Source organism: Amblyomma americanum, chromosome 11 (genome assembly GCF_052857255.1).
Source record: "Amblyomma americanum isolate KBUSLIRL-KWMA chromosome 11, ASM5285725v1, whole genome shotgun sequence".
Lineage (NCBI taxonomy): Eukaryota > Metazoa > Arthropoda > Arachnida > Ixodida > Ixodidae > Amblyomma > Amblyomma americanum.
Window position 1 is genome coordinate 112,865,183 of NC_135507.1, and position 6,000 is coordinate 112,871,182.

Sequence of the window (6,000 nt, forward strand, 5' to 3'; positions counted from 1 at the left end):
CTATGGGTTTACACCTGTCGCAGTCAGCCACTAAAAAGACACGAACTACACAACCTATATCGAATGCATTATATCTTGTGCAAAGCAACGTGCCGAATCTTGTCCACCCCAACCAAGTCTTAGCGATCGTTCCTTGCTTCATTTCGTTGCCTAAATTCATATTTTGGAGCAACATAGTTGGGGTAAACACATGAAGGATCGTAAATTGGCTTACTATAGTGCATTAATGTGCAAGTAGCTTTCCTTCAACGATTCTATATTACTTTTACTTATTATATATAGCTTAAGTATACCGTTGAGTGCCTCACTTATGAACTTTCGCCATTAAATAGTCTATACAGTGCAATAGGCAATCACCATAGTTTAATGATATTTTAAAAGCACTATCTAAGAAGAAAAAGAGTTTGTTCCGTGCGGCAACTTTATCGAATTCGCAACAACGATGGGACGCCTCATTTTTTGTGGCTGAAAAGTAAAAACCAGACTAAAATGCATTAAAGACTCATTCTTCAACAAAACCTTGCCCGCTAAGTTTATTACTTATCCTGAACGGCTTGTGATTGCATCAACAAAAAGGATGCTTCCACAAGGCTACTTGCATGTTCTGATGGTTTTCTGCATTCACCTGATGAATGTGCTGCTTTTCTTAAGGATGTTTTAATGCGAAAGCATTTACTGGCGCATCGGCAACGAAACCTGATGTCTAAAAAAAAACTGGCGTTTCAAATCCAGTGGCCTGGCAAAGAAAAAGAAAATGTTTCTCTCAAATGCGAGAAATTCTGGAACTCAGGACATTTGGATTGCTATAAGCGCGCGCAGCACACAGGACACAAAACTACGTTGCTTCGTGGCGAAGAGAGCTGAACTTAATATATGGACTGCCTCGCGACTCTATGCTCACGAGTAGATGCAGTAGAAAGGAAAGAAAATTAGTTTGCATAATTACAAATAAAAATAAATTAAAATCAATGTTTTCGCATTCAAAACACACAAGTATATTGCCCTCGGCAATTTTTTGTTGCTTTAACTATCATGAGTCCGTTGTTTTCGTTGCTCTTTCCATGGAATCAATTCTCTTTCTTAATACAAAGATGTACTATTCCATGATCCTTATTAAACTGTTACATTAGTCTCTTCTGTTCGAACAGACTGTATTCCCAATGAATGGAAAGCAGGGAGTGTGATGGCGCTGCACAAGTCTGGCAATAAACAATGGCCGGATAACTTTCGACCTCTATCGCTCACCAACATTACACATAAAACCATGGAACATATTAGCTACTTTCCCCTTGCCACTCTTTTAGATTCCTTTTCAGCAATGTCTAGCACGACTTTCGTAAGTACTTTTCATGAGGAACGCAACTAATATGTTTTCCACCTGACCTCTATTTCATCCTCGACAGCGGAAGTCAGCAGAATGCACACTGTTGGATTTTCCAAGACGTTCTAAAAGGTCTCTCATGAGCTGCCTTTTTTTTAAACCGAGTAACCTTACCTTAGGCTCTAGTTTACTTTCTGTTATGTTTTGTGGGCGAAAAGCAGGCAAGGCCGAGTGGGTGGATAAGCGAACGTGGTTTATTCCATTACAGCTCGTAGTAATCCATTACACTCGGAGCGGCGGCGCGATAGCGCCGCTATCGTTCTAGCGGCGATGATTACACAGCACTTTCATAGTTGGACTTGTTTCTTTTCGAAACAGTAGTAACAGCGAATAAATCCAATGCCGATCCTTCACATCTTCACAGCCAGCCTGAGGGGCTCGTTCTTGGGCTCCTCTTTTTTCTCGTTTATTAAACGAATTACCAGACAGCACATCATCTTCAATTTACCTTTGCCGATGACTTATTTTCCGCGAAGTACACAATGATTATAATGTTCTCTTTTTCAGTCGGGAATCTGTGTTCAGGACAGCTGCCCGGCAACTGGTGATGCTCGAGTCTGGTGACTTGTGTCCTTAATTACAGAGCCATATCGATAACGAATGCTGCATGCAAAATGTTTAAATATGTTATATATTCTAAAACGTCTGGGTAAATTCCTTGCAAATCATTAGTTTTTTCCTCATCAGCATGCCTTTCGTAAATCCGTCTCGTGTGAGATGCAACTCATTTCTTTCACCCATGACCTATTTTACGCATTAGACAAGTAACTATTTATTGACATGATATTCTTAGATTTACACAAAAGCATTTGATCTTGTTAATCACCAACTACTTTGCCTAAAGCTCAGCAAACTGGACATTGACCAGAACATTTTTTCATGGAGCGGGAGTTTTTTTTTTTTTTGCGTAACAGACCTCAGCAGGTCGCTGCACATAACGCTTATTCTTCACGTGTTCTGTTGCCTCGGGCGTGCCTCTAGGTTCTGTGCTGGGTCCGCCGTTGTTCATAATATATAATGATCTGCTAAACTATTAACTCCACGATCAAGATTTTCGCAGATGATTGCTGTATTTACCCAGCAATCAATTCCGTTTCAGACCTGTCCATACTTCAATGTGCCTTGAATAAGGCATCTACGTGATCGTGAGACTGAAGCCTGGACTCCATGTGCGCGAAAGAGCGAGCGAAGCGGCAAGGCGGCACGGCGACGCTCGCTCTGTCGCTTGTGGGCAACCTCCATTGCAAGAGAAGGCGGCAGGCGACGCGCACCCGCGACGTGCGCAGCGGGCTCCGTGCTTTGCGCACTCAAGCTGAGAAACACGCCCGTAACCTGTTCTCGCTCTTAAAATTTTGTGAGTGTGCCTCACAGTCAGGGCAAGAGAAATATTTCCTCTATGGCAGCGGTGTAGCGGCAGTGGAGATAACCAACGGCGTGCTTGCGGAGACAGTCACATCACGGACTCACGGGGGAGGTGTGCTTTCGTTCGGTGCATGTGCACTCCGGCTTAGTAGAAGCACTCCCATAAACTGTCACCGCAGTTCTACAGTAGCAACCTTAAAGATGCTACTCTAGAAAACCCTAGTGCAGTCGAAATTAGAATACCTATGCTCTGTGTGGGACCAGGGACTTGAAGCTCTTACTAATAAATTGAATTCGGTGAAAAATCGTAGCGCCCAATTTACATTGTCTAACTTTGCCTGCGCTGCTGGCATGACTGCAATGAACCTTGTAGCCTCTCCCTTCGTAGGGAACTCTAACGACTGCTAACTTTTCACAAGGCTTGCTTCCATAATCACCAGTTAAAAGGGATCTGGTTTCTGAGCCATCATTCATATGAACACGCACAGATCATCGCCATGAGGTTCGCGTCCCATACTGCTGGACCAATGCATACTGCAACTGAATTATGCCGAAGACGGCCAGTGATTCGAACCATCTGTCCACCTTGTGTACCGATATTTCTGGCACTTATTTATTTAGACCTACCGCTGAAAATTGTTTAAAAAGTCTGCTTTGTTACTTCATCAAATCTTGTACTTTGTTTAAGGGAGCGCTTTTTCTTTGCTGTATTACTTTTTAGCTTCCTTTGGCTGCGTTACGACTTTACTTTCTTATGCCACTCAACACACCCATGGGGCCTTGGAGGTATTGTAATAACTAAGTAAATATTAAATGCCTTTAGAATGTGATAATATGCAGAACATCAAGCGAAACAGTAATAAGGGCAGGCATTTGCGCGTGTCTCGTTTGTCAACTACAGCCTCTTCTTACCTCAACAACACCAACTATTTTGAACTGTTTTTTAGACTGGAAAGCGAGGTGTTCAGGCCTGTTTTGTTCTCTCTTGGAAAACAGACGTTGGCTATGTAATGAATATCACTAATTGTATGCTTGGGTAATTTCGCAGAAACTTTCCTTCTCCCCTGAGTTCATTAAACAGTATTGCGTTAAGAAATGCTGTTCTGTTCGGAATTGGTATGTGCTGCAACCGAGGCTGTCGTTCATACTTTCTAGCCATTACCGGTCCCATAGTCTAACTGCCACGAAAACAAGATAATGTCTCTCGTTTCGTTTTTATCGCGGGTAAACAGCTTCGTTATATATTATCTATAAAATTCATGACAATTGCTGTCTTACAGAAAAGTTACTAATAATGGTGGCGTATATTCCACACTCATTGTAGGGATCCAAACTTGTCACACCAAATGTTGGAATCCCGCCTTGTCATACCAAATGCTTTCATGATTCGTTCATACCCAGAACTTTTGCCAGCTGGAATTATCTTACCCATCAGACTGTTTAAATAAATGTTAATGCTGTGTTTTGCAACGCCTTTAATGACTTTTTACTGAGTCAGTGCCTGTAACTACGTATATTTTTCTTCTGTGTTGTGATTCAGATTGCATCACATACTCCACGCCCGACTGGAATACCTAAGAGCGCTGAGAGTAAATAAATAATTAAAACAGATAATACTGTGAAGCCTGAGAACTTGGAGGGTTCCTTTCAAGGTGTCCAGCCGTTTTCGATAGGCTCCATAATAGAACCTTCCCCCTTCCCTTATAAGGCAAACAGATATCGTAAGAAATATTTACAGGTATGGTAAAAATGTTGTGCGAGACACTAAAGTCCCACTGAGTGATGAATGCGACGATGTCCAAGGAGGACCTGTGTATAGGCTCTTCGAGGTAAATGCTTGCTGCTTTTCAGATATCTCCGTACCGACGGTTTTAGACTGTGTGCGATCTCAGAAAATCGGTCATATAAGACTGAGTTTTGCAGTGGAAACATTGAGCTCATCGCCTCATCGCGAGTTAAATAAAGGCTCCAGAAGAAGCGCAGCGTCTCTGCCGCGGTCACTGCGTACCCCCCTCCCATCTTGTGCTGGCGGCGCTGCTGCAGTATATGCGAATAAAATTAAAACTACGAACCTATTAGAAAGGCAATGCCTTGTCTACGCGCCAATGACATAAAAATGGTCTTATCTAGAAATCTGCGCGGTGTTAAGGTGCACAAGTTGCTTTTGTTTAATGTGTGGTACGAACACCGCGTGAAGATGCACCGAGGGAATATACGCTGTAAGGATTAGTTTATTGCACGGAATTTCAAAATTAGTGATCTCACGTTTACGTCATCGAAACGCTGCCAGAGAAAAACAGAAGCTGCAACCATTGTTGGGGACAGCCTTATGGACACAATCATTCATATGTGATCTGAAACTACAAATGGCTATAGGACTCTTTAGACGTCGTATTGAAGACAATATCGTCCGAAACTACTAGAGATAAATAACTAGCTATGTTATAAGTAACAGCAGTAAGCAGGAAGTTGTGAAATCAAGGTGTCTCTAACTTATACAATATCAAATGAACGCACAGCCCCAGCACAGTTTCATAACACTTCAAAGTTTCAGGAAAACAAACAAAAATAAAAAATGGGCGAACGTCCAGAAGTTGTCTCAACTCACCTGGGTGGCCTGTGGAAACCATAGAGGTCGAAGACTGGCCTTCCGAGTCGGCGAGGGTGCGAGTTGAGGAAGCTCACCGGTAAGATCACCTGGAAAGCCAGCTTCGCCCGCCAACAGTCACTGCCACCAGCACACAAACAGCGTGGTCTTTCGAAAGCGCCGCTGGAGTGAAGGACGGAAGGAAGGCCTGCAGGTGTCAAGCAGCAGGCCACTGCGTCGTCTGGTCTCCGCAGATCGAGGGACGGTCTCGTTTCTCAAGGCATCCGAGGTGTGTGGAGCGGTGGCTTCTCCCCGCGACGGCAGCCCGGAGCGCGGATGACGGGCCACTGCGGCGAACGCCGCCGCGCATGGAGCAGCGGGCGAGGGCGGTGCGCGGATCGAACATTTCATGGGTGCCCCTTCTCTCCCTCACTGCCGCCGCGATTTCGGCCGAGTCGGGCACGGAGGTGGCGTTGCTGGAGGCGCGGAACCGCACAACGAAATTGGGCGACCAAGGTGTGGCGCTCCTAGCGCCCGTCGTCTCGCTTCTCAGTTTTCGTTTTTCTTTCGCTGAGGTTTTCGCACCGCCAGCGTGGCCCAGCGTGTACGAATTCCCCTGCACGTAATGCAGTGCAGCAGTACTTTCTGGGCCTTTAACTTTCCCCCTCAT

The 6,000-nt window shown here is 44.4% G+C and overlaps 1 protein-coding gene across 1 annotated transcript in view; it reads right to left on the reverse strand.

Annotated features, from left to right (window-relative positions):
* LOC144111045 (receptor-type tyrosine-protein phosphatase mu-like) overlaps positions 1–5,681 on the reverse strand; it is a 392,283-nt gene extending 386,602 nt beyond the window's left edge. The window contains exon 1 of the mRNA XM_077644146.1: positions 5,352–5,681. The gene's annotated coding sequence lies outside the window, so the exon portion shown is untranslated. The remainder of the gene's footprint in view (positions 1–5,351) is intronic.
* Between the last annotated feature and the right edge of the window lie 319 nt (positions 5,682–6,000).